Raw genomic sequence first — 19,355 nt, forward strand, 5'->3', positions numbered from 1 at the left:
ATAGTATAAAGCAGCGAAAGCTAATGGTAGGCCAGAGGATTGGGATTTTTTTAGAAACCAGCAGCGGATGACTAAAAAACAAATAAAGAGAGAAAATTGATTATGAGAGTAAATTGGCAAGAAATATAAAAACAAACAGTAAGAGCTTCTGCAGGTAGATAAAAAGGAAGAGAGTAGCTAAAGTAAATGTGGGACCCTTAGAGGATAAGACTGGGGAATTAATAACAGGGAACAGGGAAATGGCAGATAATTTAAACCAATATTTTGCATCGGTCTTCGTGGTGGAGGACATTATAAACATCCCAAAATAATAGATGAACAAGGTGTAAATGGGAAGGAGGAACTTGTAACAATCTCTATAACGAGGGAAAAGGTGCGAGACAAACTGATGGGACTAAAGACAGACAAGTTGCCAGGACCTGACGGCCTGCATCCCAGGGTTTTTAAAGAAGTGACTACAGAGATAGTAGAGGCATTGGTCATAATATACCAAAACTCACTGGATTCCGGTAGGGTACCAGCAGATTGGAAAACCGCTAATGTGACACCACTATTCAAGAAAGGAGGGAGACAGAAAACAGGAAACTATAGAACAGTTAGCTTAACATCTGTCTTGGGAAAATGCTACAATCCATTATTAAGGAAGAAATAGCAGGACATTTAAAAAAACATAATTCAATCAAACAGAGCCAACATGGTTTTATGAAAGGAAAATCATGTTTGACAAACTTGTTATCGTTCTTTGGAGGATATAACAAACAGAGTGGATAAAGAGGAACTGGTAGATGTAGTGTATTTGGATTTTGAGAAGGTGTTCGATAAGGTGCCACATAAAAGGTTATTGCACAAAATAGGAGCTCAGGGTATTGGGGGTAATGTGTTGGCATGGATTGAGGATTGGCTAACACACAGAAGGCAGAGAGTTGGGTTGAATGGGTCTTTTACAGGTTGGAAAGCTGTAACTAGTGGGGTGCCACAAGGATCGGTCCTAGGGCCTCAACTATTTACTATCTATAATAATAACTTGGAGGGAGCGACAGAGTGCAGTGTATCCAAATTGCTAATGATACAGAAATAGATGGGAAGACATGTTGTGATGAGGACACAAAGAATCTGCAAATGGATATAGATAGGTTGAGTGAGTGGGTAAAAACTTGACAGATGGTGTTCAATGTGGGAAAGTGTAAGGTAATCCACTTTGGTAGGAAAAATAAAAGGTGGGATTATTATTTAGATGGAGAAAGACTACAAAATACTGCAGTACAGAGGGATCTGGGTGTTCTTGTACAGGAAACATAAAATGTTAGCATGCAGGTGCAGCAAGTAATTAGGAAGGCAAATGGAATTTTGGCCTTTATTGCTAGGAGGTTAGAGTTTAAAAATAGGGAACTCTTATTACAACTGTACAGGGTGTTGGTGAGGCCACACCTGGAGTACTGCGTACAGTTTTGGTCCCCATATTTAAGGAAGGATATATTAGCATTGGAGGAATTCAGAAAAGGTTCACTGGGCTGATTCCTGAGCTGAAGGGGTTGTCTTTTCAAGAATGGCTAAACAGGTTAGACCTTTTTTTTAAATTCATTCATGGGATGTGGGCGTCACTGGCCAGGACAGCATTTATTGCACATCCCTAATTGTCCTTGAGAAGGTGGTGGTGAGCTGCCTTCTTGAACCGCTGCAGTCAATTTGGGGTAGGTATACCCACAGAGCTGTTAGGAAGGGAGTTCCAGGATTTTGACCCAGCGACAGTGAAGGAACGGCGATATAGTTCCAAGTCAGGATGGTGTGTGACTTGGAGGGGAACCTGCAGGTGGTGGTGTTCCCATGTATTTGCTGCCCTTGTCCTTCTAGTTGGTAGAGGTTGCGGGTTTGGAAGATGCTGTCTAAGGAGCCTTGGTGCATTGTTGCAGTGCATCTTGTAGATGGTACACACTGCTGCCACTGTTCGTCGGTGGTGGAGGGAGTGAATGTTTGTAGATGGGGTGCCAATCAAGCGTGCTGCTTTGTCCTGGATGGTGTTGAGCTTCTTGAGTGTTGTTGGAGCTGCACCCAACGAGGCAAGTGGAGAGTATTCCATCACACTGCTGACTTGTGCCTTGTAGATGGTGGACAGGCTTTGGGGAGTCAGGAGGTGAGTTATTCCTCAGGATTCCCAGCCTCTGACCTGCTCTTGTAGCCACGGTATTTATATGGCTACTCCAGTTCAGTTTCTGGTCAATGGTAGCCCCTAGGATGTTGATAGTGGGGGATTCAGCGATGGTAATGCCGTTCAATGTCAAGGGGAGATAGTTAGATTCTCTCTTGTTGGAGATGGTCATTGCCTGGCACTTGTGTGGCACGAATGTTACTTGCCACTTATCAGCCCAAGCCTGGATATTGTCCAGGTCTTGCTGCATTTTTACACGGACTGCTTGAGTATCTGAGGAGTCACGAATGGTGCTGAACATTGTGCAATCATCAGCGAACATCCCCACTTCTGACCTCATGATTGAAGGAAGGTCATTGATGAAGCAGCTGAAGATGGTTGGGCCGAGGACACTACCCTGAGGAACTCCTGCAGTGATGTCCTGGAGCTCAGATGATTGACCCCCAACAACCACAACCATCTTCCTTTGAGCTAGGTATGACTCCAACCAGCGGAAGGTTTTCCCCCTGATTCCCATTGACCTCAGTTTTGCTAGGGCTCCTTGATGCCATACTCGGTCAAATTGTGCCTTGATGTCAAGGGCAGTCACTCTCACCTCACCTCTTGAGTTCAGCTCTTTTGTCCATGTTTGAACCAAGGCTGTAATGAGGTCAGGAGCTGAGTGGCCCTGGCAGAACCCAAACTGAGCGTCACTGAGCAGGTTATTGCTAAGCCGGTGCCGCTTGATGGCACTGTTGGTGACACCTTCCATCACTTTACTGATGATTGAGAGTAGGCTAAAGAGGCGGTAATTGGCCGGGTTGGACTTGTCCTCCTTTTTGTGTACAGGACATACCTGGGCAATTTTCCACATTGCAGGGTAGATGCCAGCGTTGTAGCTGTACAGGAACAGCTTGGCTAGGGGCGCAGCAAGTTCTGGAGCACAGGCCTTCAGTACTATTGCCGGAATATTGTCAGTGCCCATAGCTTTTGCAGTATCCAGTGCCATCAGTCGTTTCTTGATATCACGCGGAGTGAATCGAATTGGCTTTATTCATTGGAGTTTAGAAGAATGAGAGGTGATCTTATTGAAACATATAAGATTCTAAGGGGGCTTGACAGGGTAGATGCTGAGAATATGTTTCCACTGGTGGGGGAATCTCGAACTAGGGGACGTGGTTACAGAATAAGGGGGCATACATTTAAAACTGAGATGTGAAGGAATTTCTTCTCAGAGGGTGGTGAATGTCTGGAATTCTCTACCTAAGAGAGTTGTGGAGGCTAGGTCAATAAATGTATTTAAGGAGCAGGTAGATAGATTTTTTAAATCTCGGGGAGTTGAGGGTTATGCGGAGCAGTCCTGAAAGAGGAATTGAGGCAAGGGACAGATCAGCCATGATTAGATTGAATGGTGAGGCAGGCTTCAGGGGCTGAATGGCCTACTCCTGCTCCTACTTCTTGTGTTCTTGTATTCTTTTGAGCCTGGACGTATATGCATTACCGATGATATTGCGGTAATGGGCAAAACCAAAGAAGAGCATGATTGACATCTTCGCTCACTGATGACAGTAGCTTGTCATGAAGGGCTCGTTTCTAACAGCAAGAAGTGCCAGGTAAATGTAAGTCAGATCAATTTCTTTGGCTCCGTTTATTCAGGTTGTGGAATCCATCCTGACCCAGGCAAAGTGGAAGGTGTAAGGCATATGCCTACCCCACAAGACAAAGAAGATTGACAGAGATGTCTTGGAATTTCAACTTCTTGGCACCATACATTGCAAATTTTTCTGACAAAGCATCAACGCTGAGAGAGCTCCTTAAAAAAAGACCTGCCATATGTATGGTAAGAGGACCATCAGTATATGTTTGAGTCTCTCAAATAACCATTGTCAGCAGAAACCTGTACCCTGCAGAAGACAATCCTGGAAGTCGACACCTCACAGAAAGGGCTAGGAGCGTGCATCCTGCAGGATGGCAAACCAATTGCATTTGGATCTGAAAGTTTATCCTCAGCACAATCCAATTACTCAAACATCGAACGTGAAACACTTGCTCTGGTGTTGAAGATCACGAGGATCCACACCTATCTGGTCAGTAAGTAGTTCACTATGGAAACTGATGACAACCACTGGAGATGATCTGGCGTAAACCATCGACAAGCATACCACCTCAACTACAGCGCCTCTTAGCGAAAGTACAGGGGTACGACTTCAACATCTGCTACAAACCGGGTACCAAAACGGTCACCTCGAATACACTGAGCAGATTGCCAAATCTGCACAAGAATTAAGAAGTCCCATTGGATCTTCAAGTAGACAGCATGGACACTGAGGTGGAAGATGTGCTCAAAATTGATTTATTGCATTTTGGTCAGCACAAATGTGACCAACATCATTCCAAGCAGAAGGGCCACCCGCGCATCAACACGAGCAGAATTTCTCACCCACAGCTGTTACAAAAATTTCTAAATTCACTTGTAACAGCCCTTCAAAACACTCCCACAGGGGATGCTGAGACCAAGTGGGCCCACATCAGAGATGCCATCTATGAGTCAGCTTTGACCACCTACGGCAAAAGTGCAAAGAGAAATGCACTTCATCTCATAATGAAGAGCTGGAACCTGTCATAGCCGCTAAGCACATTGCACTGTTGAACTACAAGAAAATCCCCAGCGATTTAACATCCGGAGCACTTAAAGCAGCCAGATGTACTGCACAAAGAACAGCTAGGCGTTGCGCAAACGACTACTGGCAACACATATGCAGTCATATTCAGCTGGCCTCAGACACCGGAAACATCAGAGGAATGGATGATGGCATGAAGAGAGCTCTTGGGCCAACCATCAAGAAGATCGCCCCCCTCAAATCTAAATCGGGGGACATAATCACTGACCAACGCAAACAAATGGACCGCTGGGTTGAGCACTACCTAGAACTGTACTCCAGGGAGAATGCTGTCACTGAGACTGTCCTCAATGCAGCCCAGCCTCTACCAGTCATGGATGAGCTGGACATACAGCCAACCAAATCGGAACTCAGTGATGCCATTGATTCTCTAGCCAGCAGAAAAGCCCTTGGGAAGGACAGCATTACCCCTGAAATAATCAAGAGTGCCAAGCCTGCTATACTCTCAGCACTACATGAACTGCTATGCCTGTGCTGGGACGAGGGAGCAGTACCCCAGGACATGCGCAATGCCAATATCATCACCCTCTATAAAAACAAAGGTGACCGCGGTGACTGCAACAACTACCGTGGAATCTCCCTGCTCAGCATAGTGGGGAAAGTCTTTGCTCGAGTCGCTCTGAACAGGCTCCAGAAGCTGGCCGAGTGCGTCTACCCTGAGGCACAGTGTGGCTTTCGTGCAGAGAGATCGACCATTGACATGCTGTTCTCCCTTCGTCAGATACAGGAGAAATGCCGTGAACAACAGATGCCCCTCTACATTGCTTTCATTGATCTCACCAAAGCCTTTGACCTCGTCAGCAGATGTGGTCTCTTCAGACTACTAGAAAAGATTGGATGTCCACCAAAGCTACTAAGTATCATCACCTCATTCCATGACAATATGAAAGGCACAATTCAACATGGTGGCTCCTCATCAGAGCCCTTTCCTATCCTGAGTGGTGTGAAACAGGGCTGTGTTCTCGCACCCACACTTTTTGGGATTTTCTTCTCCCTGATGCTTTCACATGCGTTCAAATCCTCTGAAGAAGGAATTTTCCTCCACACAAGATCAGGTGGCAGGTTGTTCAACCTTGCCCGAAGAGCGAAGTCCAAAGTACGGAAAGTCCTCATCAGAGAACTCCTCTTTGCTGACGATGCTGCTTTAACATCTCACACTGAAGAGTGCCTGCAGAGTCTCATCGACAGGTTTGCGGCTGCCTGCAATGAATTTGGCCTAACCATCAGCCTCAAGAAAACGAACATCATGGGGCAGGACGTCAGAAATGCTCCATCCATCAATATTGGCGACCACGCTCTGGAAGTGGTTCAAGAGTTCACCTACCTAGGCTCAACTATCACCAGTAACCTGTCTCTAGATGCAGAAATCAACAAGCGCATGGGTAAGGCTTCCACTGCTATGTCCAGACTGGCCAAGAGAGTGTGGGAAAATGGCGCACTGACACGGAAGACAAAAGTCCGAGTGTATCAGGCCTGCGTCCTCAGTACCTTGCTCTACGGCAGCGAGGCCTGGACAACGTATGCCAGCCAAGAGCGACGTCTCAATTCATTCCATCTTCGCTGCCTCCGGAGAATACTTGGCATCAGGTGGCAGGACTATATCTCCAACATAGAAGTCCTTGAAGCAGCCAACACCCCCAGCTTATACACACTACTGAGTCAGCGGTGCTTCAGATGGCTTGGCCATGTGAGCCGCCTGGAAGATGGCAGGATCCCCAAAGACACATTGTACAGCGAGCTCGCCACTGGTATCAGACCCACCGGCCGTCCATGTCTCCGCTATGAAGACGTCTGCAAACACGACATGAAATCGTGTGACATTGATCACAAGTCGTGGGAGTCAGTTGCCAGCATTCGCCAGAGCTGGCGGGCAGCCATAAAGACAGGCCTAAATTGTGGCGAGTCGAAGAGACTTAGTAGTTGGCAGGAAAAAAGACAGAGGCGCAAGGGGAGAGCCAACTGTGCAACAGCCCCGACAAACAAATTTCTCTGCAGCACCTGTGGAAGAGCCTGTCACTCCAGAATTGGCCTTTATAGGCACTCCAGGCGCTGCTTCACAAACCACTGACCACCTCCAGCCACGTATCCATTGTCTCTCGAGATAAGGAGGCCCACAAGAAAGAAGCCTAGATAGGGTGTTGTTGATAAAGTCTTGGACTCTGTATAATAAATTATTTACACATCTCTGCACTTTCCACAAGCCTCTCTCGCTAGCATTCTTCGTGCTGCTACTCTCTTCTTCCAAAGCCCATTACTAAGTGACTGTTACATCATCACTACTGTGGGAGGGGCTGTTGTCACTATCTCCAGCATTAACCCTTTCAGGTCCTTACACTACAGATAACATGAACTGTTTCATGTTGAGGAATTTGAGTGATAAATCTTTTCTTTGAAGAATAAAATAGAAAAATGCACCATAAATGTTCCACTGTATTAATATTGTTGAAGTAAGCCTGCAGCGTTAGAAACCAGGCAGCTGTTAACTCATGAAAGGGGTCCTGTTATGTTATTTTTGAGCTGATGTATGATGTAAATAGTATCTCTATCGAAATCAAACAGCTTTTCACTCATCAAACAGGACATTCACCCAACTAACCTTCCCAAGAGGAAGCTACTGGTACAGCTGTACAGGTTAGAGGTGCAGCTATCTGTAGTAATTTACTTACTCCCAGTATTGCTCACTTGGACCCTGGTGAGGAATGTAGATTTCTGATCCATTTGGACAAGTTTCATTGTTTACATGCAGCCATGTTGTATTAACTATTTCAAAATATCCATCATCCAGAGTGAGATCGCAGAGTGGATCTAGAAAATGTGGAATGTGTTTTAGAATTACATTTCATTGGGAATGATGCTGTCATTTCTAGTGATATCAGGGCCACTGTTTCACTTTGACTGAAACAGTCCAGTCCCTTTTATTACATGGGTGAGGCTGCAAATGGATCTGAACACAAAGGTGCAGTCTGCACACTCCACTCACAGCACCGTCCAGCTCTGCTGCTCTGTGTGTATTCGTAAATTACAAAAAAATCTTGATAAGTTTGTATTAAAAAAAAAAAGAGGAGGAGAGCCAGTTATTTCCCACTGTTTTTCCAGACCTTGCAAAGAAACCAGGCATTTACACAGAGCGACTGTAACAGCAGAATAATACATTCTGTTCTAAGACTTGATAAGATAGGGGTGGTTTATAGCCTCTAAGGTGAGAAAAGACTTGGTAGCACAAAGCTTGTTGTGAATCGACTTTAATGAGATAAAGGTAAAGACAAGTTTATTAAGTTTTTAGATAAACTATAGTCACAAACTCAGGCAGTGATCAACAGCCTAATATTAAATATTAGGCATATTAGAGACTGGACAGCAGAGCGCACGATTCTCTCTTGCAGCTTTTGGTCTTCAAGTTTTTGGTGTCTCTCGTCTCTTGCTGTTCGAAAATTCTCTGCTGTACAGTGTTAAAGACAGGACTTTTATCCTGGCAGTTTTCCAAATAACCCGCCCTTCTCCCAGTGATTAGTCTTGCATTAAAGGATGCCTTCCGTAACCAACCAAGGATCATTTTGTGATGGTTGCTAACCTTTCAGATTTAGGCAAGTAATACCCCTTTCTGTTGACTACTATATCTCAACACTTTTACATTGAGGTTCCTATCTCATTACGAGACAAATGTACACTTTGTTCCCATAAGTGTTTTTATTTTTACTGTCAGCTCTCAAGGTTTCACCCTTTTACTGCAAGTAAGCATTTTAAAATTTGACATAATCTCCCAGAATCCTTGACTTTGACATCTTTTCTCTACTGTGCCCTAATTCCTATGTTTTCCCACTTTATCACACTACAAAGAAGGGTTCTAATAAAGCTAAATGTTATCATAAATTAAGTCAATTAGTTTATGACAGCTAGTTTTTAAAACAATTAGTACTCTGGTTAGTAGCTTTTAGTAACCTAATAATCTTATACTGTGTTTTGTGGAGTAATGTCTCTGTTCCTATAAAACTGATTAGCAGCACTCACTCCCATTCATTTTCTCAAACTCTCTGAAATAGTTGTCAATTTTCATCATTCTTCTCATTCCAGAGGCACGTTACTGCACAAGGACAGACTGAATTCCCTCCTCGGGTTTATATTAATGGAAAGTATTTAACATTATCCTTTAATCCCTGTCAATGACCTGGTGAGACCCCATCTAAAATAAAGCAGTAAAAATAAGACAATTTCAATTGTCTTGCATTTCTTTTAGAAAAATTAAACATGAAACCAACATCAGTTTTAATAAGTGAATGGCAGATAGAGTTCTCCAGGTATTGGGTCAAATACCTGAGTGCTTCAGCAAGGCTGGTTTCAACCTCCATCTGAAAAGGATGAATAACCAGTACATTAATATATCTATTGTCTGTCTGTCATCCATTCTTCCATCCAATTATCTATCTGTCCATCCATATATCAATCTAATTTTGGACTAATGTCAGAAAGATTTGAATTGCTTTACTCTGCCATGTTCATGCTTTCAACTCAATGATCAATGCTTGGAATGAGCTTCTTGGTCAGGTAGTGGAGATAAAATCTTTAGATTCATTTACAGATTTCAAGATATTTGAATTCTGATGAACTATCCTGGGACACTGTCCTTCTCATCTGTCCCAACCTTGTGATCTGGTTATCTTTTTAGACGCTGTACTTAGAGCTACTGAGACCAATTTAAAAACTCAGAATGTCCAACTACGTTCCATTGCTATTGGAAGCTGCCTTCATTAGGATCACCAGAGTGAGGGCTCACTTTTGAATTATATCTTCAGCTGGTTTGACAATGGAGGTGGTGACAAGTCAGATAAGGTAGATCTCCAGGTGGAAGGAGCCTGGAGGGAATTACATTGGTCTGTTTCAAGAGCAGATTGTGAAGAGATTCAGAAGATAGAAAGATATCCATAAACTGATTGCTTTTTAATCAGAACACTGTTCCCATCAATTCCACTGTTGTACGTGCAGAGTGAAAGGAACACTGAGCTTGAATACTTATACCACAGTTAGAAGCAGAGATTATGTTGCTGCAATCTGGACCCCTGATTCCCCAGTCTAGCAGCTATGTCCTGCAGGACCCAGCCAGCTTGGTCAGTAGTGGTGCTACCGAGGCACTCTTGGTGATGGACATTGAAGTCCCCCACCCAGAATACATTCTGCACCCTTGCCACCCTCAGTACTTCCTCCAAGTGGTATTCAACATGGAGTACTGACTCATCAGCTGAGGGAGGGCAGCATTTGGTGGTAATCAGCAGGAGGTTTCCTTGCCCATGTTTGGCCTGATGCCATGAGACTTCATGGGGTCTGAAGTCGATGTTGAGGACTCCAAGGGCAACTCCCTCCTGACTGTATACCACTGTGCCACCACCTCTGCTGGGTCTTTCCTGCCAGTGAGACAGGACATACCCAGGGATGGTGATGGCAGTGTCTGGGACATTGCCTGTAAGGTACGATTCTGTGAGTATGAGTATGTCAGGCTATTGCTTGACTGGTCTGTGGGACAGCTCTCCCAACTTTGGCATAAGCCCCCAGATGTTAGTAAGGAGGACTTTGCAGGGTTGACAGGGCTGGGTTTGCCATTGTCGTTTACAGTACCAGGAAAGGGGACAAAGTTGATTGGGTGAGTAACTGGTAAGGTATTTTACTTTTCATTGTAATAAAAAATGTTTTTAAAGTTATGTTATGGCAGGTCAGCTCAGCCAAGTGGAATGTATGTCCTGCAGTATGTGAAAAGTGATGGACGTACCATGTGTCCTAGACGAACACATTTACAGTAAGTGTATCCGGCTGCAGAAGCTGGATCTCTGGGTTTCGGAACTTGAGTGGCGGTTGGAGTCACTTTTGTTCATCCGCGAGGCAGAGGACTACGTGGATAGCACGTTTAGGGAGGTGGTTACACTGTAGGTTAGGAGCATGCAGGCATAGAGGGAATTGGTGACTGCCAGGCAGTCTAAGAGAAACAGGCAGGCTGTGCAGGAGTCTATCTTGCTTGCTAATCTGTTTTCCATTTTGGATACTGGAGAGAGTGATGGTTTCTCAGGGGAGCGCGGCCAGAGCAAAGTCTGTGGCACCATGGGTGGCTCAGCTGCAGAGGAGGGGAGGAAGAAGAGTGGCAGAGCAATGGTGATAGGGGATTCGATAGTCAGGGGATCAGACAGACATTTCTGCGGCAGTAAACGTGACTGCAGGATGATGTGCTGCCTCCCTGGTGCCAGGGTCAAGGATGTCAGAGTGGTTGGTTTACATCCTCCTGGGGGAGGGTGAACAGCTAGAGGTTGTGGTCCACATTGGTACCAATGACATAAGTAGGAAGAGGGATGAGGTCCTGAAAGCAGATTTTAGGAGTTAGGAAGGAAATTAAAAAGCAAGACCTCCAAAGCTGTAATCTCAGGATTACTTCCAGTGCCACGTGCCAGTTAGCATAGTAATAGGAGGATTGATTGAACATGTGGCTTGAGAATTGGTGTAGGAGGGAGGGCAACAGATTTCTGAGGCATTGTGATCGGTTCTGGGGAAGGTGAGACCTGTACAAGATGGATGAGCTACACCTTAACAGGACTGGAACGAACATCCTCGAAGGGAGATTTGCTAGCGCTGTTGGGGAGGGTTTAAACAATCTTGTTGGGTGGGGGTGGGGGAAGGGGTGGTGAACTTGAGGGGTAGCTCAAATTAGAGGGAAGTAAAGGTAACAGGTGGTAGAAAAGTAACAAGTGACATTGGAAGGCAGGCAAAACAAAAGGCGATCAACTAACCTTGGAATGCAGAATGTCGAGAAGATAAGTTTAAGGCCATTCTATCTGAATGCACGCAGCATTTGCAACAAGGTAGATGACTTAAAGGCCCAAAGAGGTGAATGGGTATGATCTAATTGCCATAACAGAAACATGGTTACAGAGTGACCAAGACTGGGAACTGAATATTCAAGGATATTCAACATTCAGGGAGGACAGGCAAAAAGGAAAAGATGTTGTGCTGATAACAAGGGATGGGATCAATACATTAGTAAGGGAGGATCTCAGATCAGAAGAACAAAATGTGGAATCTGTTTGCATGGAACCAAGAAACAGCAAGGAGCAGCAAACATTGGTCAGAGTGGTTTGTAGGCCAAACAGTAGTGGTAGTGTGGGACATGGCATTAATCAGAAGACTAGAGAAGCATGTAGCATGGGTAATTTCAATCTGCATATAGACTGGGTAAACCTAATGAGCACTAATGCTGTGGAGGATGAGTTTCTGAATCGTGTTAGGGATGGTTTTCTAGAGTAGTATGTTGTGGAACTGACTAGAGAACAGGCTATTTTAGATCTTATATTATGTAATGAGAAAGGGCTAATTAATAATCTTGTTGTAACAGAACCTTTAGGGATGAGTGACCATAATAATATGATGGAATTTTACATTACATTTGAAAGTGAGGTAGTTCAATCAGAAGTCAGGGTGTTAAATTTCAACAAAGGAAATTATGAAGGTATGAGGGGCAAATTGACTGAGGTGCATTGTGAAAATACATTAAAAGATATGACAGTACATAGGCAATGGATTGTCTTTAAATAATTATATAGTTTACAGCAACTATACATTCCTTCGAGGCAGAAAAACACCAAAAGTAAATGCAGTCAACTGTGGATAACAAAAAGGAAGTTAAGGATTGTATAAGATCAAAAGGAAAGGCCTATAAAGTTGCCAGAAATAGTAGTAAATCTGAGGATTGGAAGGATTTTACAAAACAGCAAAGGAGGATGAAGAATCTGATAAAGAAAGGGAGAATAGAATATGAATGTAAGCTAGCAAAAAATATAAAAATAGACTGTAAAAGCTTCTATAGGTATGTAAAAAAGGAAATGTTTGGCAAAGACAAATGTGGGTCCATTACAGGCAGAGTCAGGAGAATTTATAATGGGGAATAGAGAAATGGCAGAGAAACTAAATGATTACTTTGTCTGTTTTCACTGAGGAAAATACAAGATATCTTCCAGAATTAGAGATCCAAGCAATTAGGGGGAAATGAGGAATTGAAGGAAATTAGAAAGAAGGTTGTATTGGAGAAATGAGTGGAGCTGAAAGTTGATAAGTCCCCAGGACCTGATATTCTACAACCCAGAGTGTTGAAAGAGGTAGCTATGGAGATAGTGGATGCATTGGTGATCATTTTCCAAAACTTTATAGATTTTGCAGTGGTTCTTGCAGATTGGAAGATAGCAAATGTCACCCCATGATTTAAGGGAGGGAGAGAGAAAACAGGGAATTACAAACCTGCTGACTTGCATCAGTCATTGGGGAAAATGCTAGAATCTATGCTAAAGGGTGTGATAAATGGACAGTTGGATAATAATGATCTGATTGGGCATAGTCAACATGGATTTATGAATGGGAAATCATGTTTGACAAACCTGTTGGAGTTTTGAGGATGCTACTAACAGAATTGATAAAGGGGAGTCAGTGGCCGTGGTATACTTGGATTTTCAGAAGGCCTTTGATAAAGTCCCCCACAGGAGGTTGGTTAGCAAAATCATAGAAAGTTTAAGGCACAGAAAGAAGCCACTTGGCCCATTGTGTCTGTGCTGGCTGAAAAACAATCCACCTATTCTCATTCCACCTTCTAGCATTTGGTCCGCAGCTCTGCAGATTACGGCACCCGAGGTAAATATCCAGACTCCTTTTGAATGGAGTGAGGGTCTCTGCCTCAACTACTCTTTCAGGCAGTGAGTTCCAGATCCTCACCACCGTCTTGGTGTAAAAGGGTTTCCTCATTTTTTTTTTTTTTTAAAAAGTCGCTTTAAATCTATGCCCCCTCATCACTGACCTCTCTGCTTAGGTGAACAGGTCCTTCATCTCCACTTTATCCAGGTCCCTCAAAATTTTGTAGATTTCCATCAGATCTCCCCTCAGCCTTCTCTGTTGCAAAGAGAACAACCCCATCCTATCCAATCTTTCCTCATAGCTGCATTTTTCCAGTCCTGGCAACATGCTTGAAAATTTCCTCTGTACCCTCTCTAGTGCAATTACATCCTTTCTGCAATGAGTTGACCAGAAATGCACACAGTACTCAAGTTTTGGCCTAACCACAGTTATAAAGTTCCAGCATAACCTCTCTGCACTTGTATTCTGTACCTCGGCAAAAAAAAAAAGGACTTCTTATGCCTTCTTAACCACCTTATCAACCTGTCCTGCTATCTTCAGGGATCTGTGGACATTCACTCCAAGGTCCCTCACTTCCTCCATACTTCTTACTATTTTCCCCATTTATTGTATATTCCTTTGCCTTGTTTGATCTCCCCAAATGCATTACCTCACACTTCTCCAAGTTGAATTCGTTTTGCCACTTTCCTGCCCATCTGACCAGACCAATATCTTCCTGCAGCCTACTCTTAGTTATCCTCTTACTCTATGTATTGATAAAACATCTTTGAGTTCACCTTGACTTTGTTTGCCAATATTCTTTCATGCCCTTTCTTTACTTTCCCAACTTCCTTTTTGGTTTCACCCCTCCACTTTCTATACTCCTCTTGGCTTTCTTTAGTTTTGAAAATGAGCTTTCCTTTTCTGACTTATCTTACCCTGCAAGCTCCTTGACATCTGGGTGGCTCTAGATTTGACCATTTCACCCTTTTTCCTTGTGGAAAATGTTTACTCTGAACCCTTTGAATTTCCCTTTTGAATGCCTCCCACTGCTCTGACACCAATTTCCCTTCAAGTAGCTGTTTCCAGTCCATTTTTGCTGAATCACTCCTCAATTCAGTAAAATTGGCTTTGCCCCAATTGAGAACTCTGATTCCTGTTCTATCTTGGTCCTTTTCCATAATTATGTTAAAACTGACTGAATTATGATCTACCAAAATGCTCTCCCACCTGCCCATCTTCATTTCCTAAAATGAAGTCTAAAACTGCTCCTTCTCTTTGGACTTGCATTCAGAAGAACTTTTTGCCCAGTTTGTAGCACTTCAAGAACTCTGCTCCCTCAATTCCTTTCACACTAAACTATCCCACCTAATATTGGGGTAGTTAAAATCCCCTACTACTACTGCCCTATTGTTCTTGCAGTTTAGAGATTTGCCTATATATCTGCTCTTCTATTTTCCTGATTGTTTGGGGATCTAGAGTACATCTCAGCAGTGTTATTGCCCATTTTTTGTTCCTTAGCTCAATCCATATGGTCTCATTTGATGAACCTTCCAACATATCATCCCTCATAGCTAATAGTTCCCTGGACCAGATTTGCCACTCCCCTCCTTTCTTAACCCCTCCCTAATACATTTGAAAACACTAACCAGGAACGTTTAGCTGCCATTCGTGTCCCTCCTTAAGCCATGTTTCTGTAATAGCTATGATATCATACTGCCATGAGTCTGTGCCCTCAGCTCATCTGCTTTATTTGCTGTATTCCTTGCATTGAAATAGATACCCTTGAGCACTGCCAAACGCTTTATTTTCAAACCCTCGTTTCCTGTGTTCCAGATTCATCCATTAATTTTCCACCTTTCATTTTCATTTCTGAAATTGTCCCAACTGAGTCTACCCTTAGGTCCCCATCCCCTGCCAAACTAGTTTAAACTGACCCCAACAAAACACCAGCAAGGATCTCAGTCCTGACTCTGTTCAGATACAAGCTGTCAGGACTGTACAGGTCCCATCTCCCCCAGAGCTGGTCCCAATGTCCCACAAATCTAAAGCCCTACCTCCTGCACCATCTTTCCATTCATCTGTCTTATCCTTCTATTTCTATACTCACTTGTGCATGGCACTGGGAGTAATCTGGAGATTACTACTTTTGAGGTTCTGCTTGCTAATTTCTTCCCTAGCTCCCTAAATCCTGACTGCAGAACCACATCCCTCTTTCTACCTATGCTGTTGTTCCTGATGTGGACCACAACTGCTGGCTGTTCACCCTCCCCCTTCAGGATGCTCGGTAGTTGCTCAGTGACATCCTTGACCCTGGCACCAGGGAGGCAGCACACCATCCTGGATTCATGTCTGCAGCCACAGAAATGCCTGTCTGTTCCCCTGACTATTGAATCACCTATCACTATGGCTTTTCCAGTCTTCCCTGTACCCCCCCTGTGCAGCTGAGCCACCTGTGGTGCCATGGACTTGGCTCTGGCTGCACTTTGCAGGTGTAGCATCACTTTCCTCCATATTCAGAACTGAATACCTGTTGGAGAGAGTGAGATGCACTCAGGGGTCTCCTGCACTACCTGCCTGATTCTTTTTGATTGCTTGGTGGTTACCCATTCCCTCTGTCTCTGCATACTCTTAAGCAGTAATAAAAACAAGAAATGCTGGAAATACTCAGATCTGGCAGCATCAGACCTGCTGAGCATTTCTTGTTTTGATTTCAGATTTCCAGCATCGGCAGTATTTTACTCTTAAGCTGTGGTGGGACCACATCTATAAACGTGCTATCCTCATCACTCATCCTCATGAATGTACTGCAGTGTCACCAGCTGCCACTCAAGTTCCAAAACCTGAGCTCAAGCTGCTTCAATTGACAATACTTCCTGCACAAATGGTTCTCCAGGATACTGGAAGCATCCTGGTGCTCCCACATAGCACTAAGGTGCACTCTTCAGGCTGAAGCAACCTTGCTATACCTTTATTTGTTAGTTGCGCCTTTGCTACTGCTTAAAGAAAAAACAATACTACAATACCTTAGAATTATTAATAAAACCTTACTAGTACTGAAATCCTACTAAAAAATCAATACAGTTCATTTAAAATAAACCTTACTCAAAAAGTACCAGCAACTCACTTGTTCCTTATTATTAAGCTATTAACACGTGCAGGCTAACAATAAAATACTAACTCAACTATTTTCTGATTCTCCAACAGCAGTTACTCACCAAACAAGCATCTTGCAACCTTCCTGTGATATCACTGTTCACTTTGTTTTCAAACTCTGGCATGCCTGGACTTCTCTCCACTGCTCTCCTGCAAGGTAAGTATAATAAGGATTGATTAACAGGCAGAAAACAGTAGGAATGAATGGGATATCCTCCCGTTGGCAGGTTGTTACCAGTGGTGTATCACAGGGATCAGTGCTGGGGCCTCAGCTGTTCACAATATACATCAGTGATTTAAATGCAGGGTCCAAATATGGTATTTCCAAGTTCACGCATGACAAAACTAGATGGGAATGTATGTTGTGAGGAAGATGCAAAGCAGCTTCAAGAGGATTTGGAAAGATTTATTGAGTGGGCAAAAATGTGGCAAATGGAATATTGTGGAAAAATGTGAGGTTTTCCACTTTGGTAGGAGGAATCGATGTGCATAGTATTTCTTAAATGGTAAGAGATTAGGAAGCGTAGATGTTGTTACGACTGACCGCTCCAGTCAAAGCCCCCAATCAAAATATACCATTCTGATTGTGGTGGGAGAAACGCACTGTCAATTTAATCCTGTCCCTCCACAGATCACTTAACATATCATTTTTAAACTTTCCAAATTAAAGACCCAGCAAATTGTCCCATCTATTAACCACACCCCCACTCCCCCCCCCCCAAAAACACAAATGAGGCTACCCAAACCATGTGTCTTTAAATCAACAAATTAACTGTTTAATTAGAAAAACTAAATTCTTAAACACTAAGATAAACATTTAACATAGAAAAAAAAATTTAGAGTCCTTGCAAACTTAGGTTCCTGCCAGCGGTAAAAAAGTCCAAGGTTGCTTGAAGTCCTTGCAGCTGTCCGATGGGGGGGGGGGGGGGGGGGGGGGAGAAAAAGGTTCAATAGTAGAACAGTTCGTAGTCTAGTTCTAGCAGTAAGTGATGCTTTCCTTCTCCAGCAATGAATTTCAACAATTAACAACTTGCAAACACTTTCAATAGAATCAATCTGACTTTAAAGTTTGAGGGATAAAAGATTGTCACAGTCTCACTTCCCTTCCTTCAGTTTAAATTATCAGATTGTTTTGGCATGATCTTTGTTTTGAATTTTGAGAATAATGAATAAACAGACCAAATTCTCTTCTTTCAGTTCAAATGATTGAGAGCTCTTCTTTCAAGTGGTAACAGTTGTTATTATGTGTCTCCAGCTAGAACAGTCTGGCTCAACTGAAGCCAGTTCAAAAGATAATCTCAACATTGTATATCTGGTCCTGGGTCTCTGAATGGCTGTTGCCAGGTAACCAGGATGCATTGTTGAAGCTGGTTGGATCCCTTTCCACATGCTGGTATCCAACAGCAACTAAAATGCACTTTAACTCCTGAGGCTTGCTGCCTTCTCAAAGTAGTACTGATCCTTTGCTGTCTGAAAGACACCACATAACTCCCAGAGACAAAGAAAAGACAGGATCATGACACCTCCGCCCGACGGAATGAAACGTCATTCTTAAAATGGGTTTCATTACAATGGTTAAAAATGTAAATTGAAAAAAAAAAAAATGCTAACTTTCTTTTTCACATTTACAGGCACACACTTTTCTAAAATGTCAAGAATACAGCAACAAGTTCCACCAGAACATTTCAGCATTAAATTTTCAAAAAGTTGTCCGTTACCTCATTTCAAATTTACAAGCATAGTCTTCCAATTGTTTTCTGTTTCCCTTCCAAGTGCCCCGATTCTCCATCACCTCAGCCAGGTGAGCTGCAGAGCTAGGAGCACTGACCACTACTGGTTCACTGTTGTGAAAAGTTTCTCAAGTACCCCTTAACCAATGTGTCACCACTTAATGCTGGAAAACCCTGTCTGGTGTAACAGGAGCTGATTTTTCTCTTATTCTGGGGTGTCAAAGGAGTTTGACAGTATCCTTAAGACACATCAAGCGGAATTTTAACAGCTCCTCTACACCATGGGTCGCTGCAGGGAGAGGCCCGCCTCAACCCGCGACGTCTCGATGGCCCCACTGCATTTTACCAGCAGTGGTGGGACCTCGGTGTGACTCCCCCAGCACACTGCAGCAGCACCACAATTAGCATATGGTAATGCTTACTTACCTTTGCTGATTATGCAGCCCGCTACCTCTCCACCGACACTGCCGGATTTTTTGTTGAACAGGCAGCCATCATGTGCCATCCTGTTCACGATCTGGAAAGCTGGCAGGTCCTCACTCTGCATTATGGAAGGGATGAGAGAGCAGGGGGGGGGGGTGGACATGCAGGTGTCTAACTGCACATTCTGAGGGGAAGGGGGTCTGCGATTACCAGAAGGAAAGATGTGCTGGCATGAAGGGAGGAACCATGTACCATCCCTTCGTTAACAGTGTACACTGTTGGACAATGGCACACTAGGCACCCTGTGTGTGGGGAGGGTGCCAGAAAGGGAGCAGCATTAAGGTTTTATGGATGGTGGGGATAATCAATCCAGCTGGTAGGATCCTGATGTGGTTATGCTGTGCCACTTTGTTGGCAAAGATGGGCAATGCCATGAAACGTCAGTTGATCCAGAATAGCAGCTCCTGTACCAGTCAATACCAATCTATGCCCTGTTAGGAACCTTTGAATACATGCAGGATTCAATTTTATTGATCACATGGAAATAGGTATGGCTCATCCTACATTGTGTGATCCTCTGCACGTGAGGATTGATATGCGCCAGAGGCA

This window comes from Heterodontus francisci, chromosome 15 (assembly GCF_036365525.1).
Source record: "Heterodontus francisci isolate sHetFra1 chromosome 15, sHetFra1.hap1, whole genome shotgun sequence".
Taxonomy (NCBI): Eukaryota; Metazoa; Chordata; class Chondrichthyes; order Heterodontiformes; family Heterodontidae; genus Heterodontus; species Heterodontus francisci.